We start from the raw sequence: 7,304 nt of genomic DNA, 5'->3' as shown, positions 1-7,304 counted from the left end.
AAATAGTACTAATATAGTACTAAAAGTGCTAACAAACATGTCAACTGCTTTATTGTCTTTATATTTCTATGTATAACAAAAGTCCCATAGCAAAATCATTATTTTCATCTTACAGTTAAGACCTGCGAGGTTAAGCAGTTTTCAGTGAAGTTCACAAGAAGTTGAACGTTACAGAGGCATGATTTGATCCCAGATTTATCCTGCTCCCACTGCAAATAAGCTCAGGAATTAACTTTGCTTAGTGTCAATGAGAAGACAACAGCCCTTGGGAGATCACTGGTGTTATGAGACATGAACTTGGATTTTCTCATTAGGTCACCATGTGACTCTTTGGAAAGTGCAAAAGCAACAGCTGTACTTCTTCCCATGCATGCTAATCACACTTACAGTTGCTTAACAGCTCGTTCATAGAAGAGCACACATTGGGCAAATGATTTCATGATGCAGCAAAATTCAGATTCCATATTTTACTCTGTTTATTTACTGGGAAGTTACATAATATTCAGAAAACATATGTGGGCTTTATGATAGGTTTTGGCAATTTTTGCAAGAGAGGTGAGATGTAATAAAATGATCTCATTTTTATACACCAAAAAGACTTGAACATAAGGTATGAAAGTATTCTCTGCAACAACAAAAACATAGAATAGAATCCAAAATATTACTGGAAATTTGGCCATTAGCTTGTAGTGGTGCATGCACTGTTTTTTAATTTTGGGGAGTCCATTGCATCTAGACCCTTTGCATTTTTGAATCCTAAAAGTTAAATTACATGTATTAATGTTTGTGTATGTGCCAAAGTAAAGAATGCATTAGAATTTTCTGGTAGTAGCAATTATTAATCACCAGGTGTGTTTACAAAACATAGTGGATGCTTAAATTTCAAAAAATAAGGGCCGGGGATTTAGCTCAGCGGCACCAATAATATCTATCTATCTATCTATCTATCTATCTATATATATATATATAAAACAGCAAAATACACAATGCCATTAATACCCCTGAAAATATACTTCCTTGCTTCAAACACAGTCTTGCTACTTTCTGAAGCAGTTCTGGAGGTTTACTTTCATGAGTGTCTTTAGTTGTGTTGTCCTGGCTGCCTCAATGTTATGAATCAATCCAATAGGAAACTGGGGCAGGGGATCTGGATAAGGTAGTATGCTCACTGAACAGAGGTGATGAGCAAGACAAGGCATAGATTTGGGGGAAAGAGGACAGGAAATGAAGAGGAAAAGACACAGTCATCTTTAAAAAACTAACCCAAACTGACCACGGTTAGAAATTCCCTATTGGATGACCAGCCCAAATATACATAATGTTTACCTACAAATCAGTCATTGTTCAATCAAGCTTGTGATTCCTCTTTTTTCTATTTCTTAGGCACATACACAAATAGTAAGTCTATTATTTGAAAATACATACTCAGTGACGCATATGAAACCTTATGTTTCTCTTTATTTCTCATCTTGACCTTGAAGACCTATAAAGCTTTTGAAATTCTCCACTTATCTTTTAGCTAGAAAGCAACATGATGATTCACTAGCACAGAACTAAGAACAGGGAGATGAACCTGTGGCTCAAGACTGTTGATGTAGTTCAATTTTTGACATTTATCATATGCTTTGTGAGAAGAGAATAATTGATATACAATGGAAAAATACTTGGAAACTCTAAAAAGTAGCATAGTGTTTGCAAAAATTATACCAGATAGAGATGATTTATAGGAAAAGTCTTCATGTTATTTTCATTCAGGAATCGTGAGCCTGTTCTGTTGTATCTTGTTTGCTCTGATCCTCATTGTTATCTCAGGACAATCCTTTACTAACAATCTAAGTATTCTGATAATGCCACCTTTCATTTAAAAAGAGGTATTTATCTAAGTCAAAACTTTCTCTCCATGTCCAGTTGAAAGATTTCATCCACCCACAGCTGGAGACTGACCTTGCTTGAGGCTGAGTAGTGGACAGAGGTAGTGGCTATGTCAGCTATGGGAGCTGCCTCGTCAAGACACAGGAAACAATAAACCCTCAGAAAGCTCAGCTTGTTTTTTATTATCACCATATATAGGCAAGTTGAAGCATCATTAGTAATACTCTAGCCCCCCTGAAAAAAATTTTGTTTGGTTCCACATCTACACAATTGCTGGAATTATTGAATTTTAATTATGTACACATACGCTTCAAATGAGCATTTTTTTCTTACTTTCCCTTTAATAAATGCAATGTTCTAACTGGAAGCTAGTGGTGGAAATTGTCAGTTATAGAATCTACCCCCAATACACCCAGCTTCAAATATACACAGCTATTTCAAAAGTAAGTTAGTGAAGTGTTGGAATCATTGGAACTTGATTGGGCATAATTTATCTTGTCAACTTCTACATATCATTAGGTGGCAACAAACAATGTAGAATAAACAGTGGTAGCTGAAGGCAATTTTTCTTTTCTGAGTTATCATTTTTTAAAAAAATATGGAATGCTTCAAAAATTTGCATGTCATCCCTGCAACAGGGGCCATGCTAATCTTCTCTGTATCGTTTCAGTTTTAGTATATGTGCTGCCAAAGCGAGCACCTGAGTTATCATTTTTATGTGAAATTTGAGATGAGGCTAATCAGATACAATTTGCAACAACCAGAATCAAACATGAACAATTTAGAGTGATAGACTAGGATTTAAAATTGTTCCTTGTGGAGATTTTGTGCAACAAAACATATGAAACCAATTTATATGTAAAAAAAAAAATACAATTTCAAACATGACTGAGAAAAGACAAAAGATGATGGCCTTGCATTGCCAGGGATAAGCAAAAGTCAATATTTAAATGCTTTAATCATTTTTCACAAATAACTGGACACTTGTTCTAAACCAATGAATTAAATGAAATTATTATTATCTATCATTCAGCCATTTTCTCTGAATTTTCCACCGAAAAAAAAATCAGAATTGTATGGTGGATACAAATCAGAGACTATAATGTATAATGTAAACTACAATGCATACCATAAAAAGTTACTGTGATAGATCATTACATTGGCATAATTATTTTCCTTTTAAAAATACAGTAATATTACTGAGCATAGGCATATCGCTATAGTCCTAGCTACTTGGGAGGCAGGAGAATTGAAAGTTTGGGTCCAACCTACCCAAATTAGCTTGTCTCAAAATAAAAAATGAAGAAAAGAAAATGTTGCACAGTGACAGAGAGCTTGCACAAGGCTTGAATTCAATTCTCTCTCTCTCTCCCCCACAAAGTCAGTAATATAATTCAGCACTATTACCCACCAGTTTTGGTTTTTATTGATTTGTACCTTACTATTTATTGTATTGAATTTATGAATTTAAATTCTTTTTCATTCTTTTGCTAGGATGAGTATATATAAAGTTGAAAAAAGAAAAACATCGCTATCTGCATTTTTTCTTACCATAACAATTTTTGTTAAGGTTATTTCTAAAAATAACCCTTACTATAAAAGACACTGTTAAAAGAGAGATCTGGCCCAGGTATCAGTTTGCTGGTGATATCACTGACAAGAGTGCATCTGTTCTTTGCTGAATTATTCCTCCTTGCTCTCTATCTCTCTTCTTCCATTCCTTTATATATTAGTCAGCTTTCCCACAGTTGGACAAAATACCTGGCTCATGGTTTTTGAAGTTTCAGTCAATGGTCAGCTGGCTCCGAGGCAGAAGCAGCATAGTAGAAGGGCATGGTGGAAGAAAGATGCTTAATCCATGGCAGTCTGGAAGCAGAGAAAGAGAAGAGGGAAAGATACTCCCTCTAAAGGCACATCACCAGGACCCACCTCCTCCAACGGAGCCCACCGCCTAATATCACATCCAGCTGTGAACTCTTCAGTGGATGGATTCACTGAAGCATATAGTTCCCCTATGATCCAATTATATTCCAAAATCCCCACTTCCAAACACGTGAAACTTTCAGGTGATGTTTTATTTTTTTATTTTTTTTTCAGGTGATGTTTTAGATCTGAACCATAACACTCTACTTCTAGTTCCCCGAGGTGAAAAAGAGCATAAAGGGAAAAAGTGAAATTTTCTTTTCTGGTTACTTATCCAGCTGCTGAAGGTGGTGACTGATATTCAGTGTCTTTTGGAGTGCACATATGCCAAGGTCTCCATGTTCATGGGCTCTGGGACTGGGCTTCCTGTGCAAGTCCTTCAGAAGCTTTCCTCATCTGGTCGATGTGATCTTTGACCATTATCTTGTGTTGGCAATGCTCCATCTCAGCTCTCTTCTAAAAGAAGTCTCATCACATCCCATTCTGGGTTATCCAAATGCTAGCAGACCACCCTCTTGTGAAAGGAATCAGCTGTGTTTTACTTTGACCTTTGGGCTCAAGTGAAACCCATGAGTTCTATTCATTTCAAACAAAATCCCACTCATAGTATTTTGCCCATGGTATTCTCAACTGGGCCTCGGTGATTGTCTGTAGTGTAGCTTTGATAACATAGCTCTCAATAGAGAAGAGAAGAGGGGTAGCTACTGTCATGCAAGTATGTATTCAGAAAAGCATTTAGGATTTTCAGGAAAGAACAGAAGGAGGTCTAGTTTAATTATTTGTGAAATCAAAGGTTGTTATTAAAGGCACAAAAGGAAATGGAAAGATGTGGTAGATTCAAAGAAAATGGAAGAAATTTTGAAAAACATTTTTTGTAAAGATAGATAAAGACTAGGAAGCTGATATGGGAGAACACATGAAATAATATAGTTTTTTGGTTTTTTTTTTTTTGGTGCTGGGGATTGGACTTGGGTCCTTGCGCTTGTGAAGCAGGTGGCAGAACCACTGAGCTAAGTCCCCAGCCCCAAATTATATAGATTTTTGAGCCTCTACTATGTGCAAAACATTATCAAGACAGTGAGGGGTGCTTAGGCTGAAAATGTCACCCCAGACCAGGTGAGCATATAGTTAGATACATGGGCATACTCAGATTGTTCACTGAAACTATCCCGAGATACTTCATTTTTGAAATTTGAAATGTAGAAGAAACCATGTTAAGAGCAATAAAATAGAGATAATATTCATTTTCAACAACAGATTCATTTTCCTTGGATACAATGATTTCTTAGAACTTTGCCTTTTCTGTCTCTGTCTTCTGTTTCCATCTCCTTTCTGTATATGTGTGTGTACACATACATATGTCTATATACATGTGGATAATTTTCCTCTAGTGCATTTAAAATTTAAAGCTACTGCAATGATACTAGTCTGAACAGTGATTTTTTTATGATCCCAATAGCACAGGTAACAAAATCCAAAACTGACAAATGAGGACATGTCAAACTACAAAGCTTCTGTGTAGGAAAGGAAACAGTCACCAGAGTGAAAATAGAACCTATAGAATGGAAGAAAATATTTTCAAGCTACATATCTGATATGGATTTAATATGCAACCATGATAGATTGTGTTTGCTAGATAAGGCCAAAATAATAAAGAACACCCTTGTTTCTCTTCTGTGACACTGGTGCTCCTCTCATGGAGGAGGATCTATCTCCCTTTCTTCCTGCACCTGAGGGTGACTACCTCAACCAAAAGAGCACAATGGGTGTGGTGCTATGTGACTTCCAAGACTATGGGATTCCACTCACTTTTTTGGCTTTGTGATGCTAGTACTTGGAACCTAACCCCAGCTGTGAGGAACCCAAGTTCCATGGAGAGACCATGTATATATGTTCTAGCTGTCTGCACTAAATTGCAATCCCAGTAGAATGCCAATGTCAAACATTAAAAAGTCATTGAGATGATTTTGGCCTCAGCCACTGTCTGACTACAATGATATGAGAGTCCCCAAACATAAAGAGCTCAGCCTCAGCAAGCACCCAAACACTAAAAGATAATGATAAATGATTGTTAGTGTCTTAAATTTTTAAAAATCCAAAGTATGCAAGGAATTCAAACAATTCAATAAAAAACAAATAAAACAATTAAAAATATGCCTAGGAAATGGACAGACATTTCTCAAAAGAAGACACACCTAGGACCAACAGGTTTATGAAAAAGTGATCAGAATCACTAATTAGCATGGAAATCCAAATTAAAACCACAATATGACCTCACACTAGTAAAAAGACAAAAAATAAAGAATGTTGACAAAGGTATGGAGAAGAAGAAACTATTCGACAATATTGGTGGTGGTGTAATTTGTGCAGCCATTAGGGAAAACAGTAAGGAATTTGCTTTAAAATTAAAAATACAACTACTATATGATCCAGCAATCCAAGTATGTATTGGACATATTTCAAAAGGAAATAAAATCACAAAGGACGAGGCTTCTGGGCCTTCATACCACCACTCCCAGTGCAGAGGAGGAGGCTTCTGGGCCACTGTACTGCCACTCCCACCACAGAGGTGTGAAACTGGCAGGGAAAAGCAGCCCCCCCCCCGCCACCCATCAAAATGAGAAGACATGTAAACAAGCCTCAAAACCAGACTTCCAGATCACCTAAAGAAACCTCAAAGGGAAATGAGATGGAACACTATGATACTCAACAATCTGGATTCCCTGAGCTGGCAACAAAAGAGGATCTGGAAAAAATAAAATCAGAAATAATTTGTCAGATAACAGCAGAGATTCTGCCCACAGTACAAGATATGATTAATAAATCTAGAGAGGACACAAATAAAAAAATAAAGGAGCTAAGGAACATGATGGAATCCCAAAATAGGAAACAAATGGAATCCATAAAACAGATGCAAATAGATTTCCAAGAGATGAAGAACTCCACTGAAAGTCTACACAGCAGAATGAGCCAAAGTGAGGAAAGAATTTCAGATATAGAAGATAAGATTGCAATTAATGACCAGGAAAAGAAAAATTGCTTTAAAATAGTAAGGGACCATGAGAAATTAATCCAGCAGCTGCTAGATGATGCAAAGAAGAATAATAACAGACTGATCAGAGTCAATGAAGAAACAGAGAGAGAGCAGATGACATAAAAAAAATTCACAGAAGTGAGGGCAGAAAACTTCCCAGGCAGGGGAAAAGAACTTCACATACTAAAAAGTGAGACATATAGGACTCCAACCAGCCTTGACCAAAAAACATTTACACATAGGCATATAATAGTTAAGATTCCAGAAACCCAACAGAAGAACAAAATTCTACAAGCAGTTAAAGAAACAAATCACATACAAAGGAAAGTCTATCAGAATCATAGCAGACTTCTCAAGGCAAACCCTCAAAGCAAGAAGAGCTTGGAGTGACATATTCCAAGCCCTAAAGGAAAACAGCCTCCAACCCACATTGATGTACCCTGCAAAACTATCTTTCAAAATTGATGGAGAAATA

The 7,304-nt window shown here is 36.6% G+C and overlaps 1 non-coding gene across 1 annotated transcript; it reads right to left on the bottom strand.

The window, feature by feature from the left end:
• Positions 1-2,464: 2,464 nt before the first annotated feature.
• Positions 2,465-2,572, bottom strand: LOC147828551 (U6 spliceosomal RNA). Its single transcript, XR_015450637.1, has one exon. It is a non-coding gene; the product is annotated as a U6 spliceosomal RNA (small nuclear RNA).
• Between the last annotated feature and the right edge of the window lie 4,732 nt (positions 2,573-7,304).

The sequence above is a fragment of the Heterocephalus glaber genome, unplaced genomic scaffold (assembly GCF_053883595.1).
Source record: "Heterocephalus glaber isolate CG9 unplaced genomic scaffold, H.glaber_assembly_v1.0 deba00001004, whole genome shotgun sequence".
In the NCBI taxonomy this organism is placed as follows: domain Eukaryota; kingdom Metazoa; phylum Chordata; class Mammalia; order Rodentia; family Bathyergidae; genus Heterocephalus; species Heterocephalus glaber.
The sequence above is the reverse complement of the archived record's forward strand: the minus strand, read 5'-3'. Positions and strand labels throughout refer to the sequence as shown.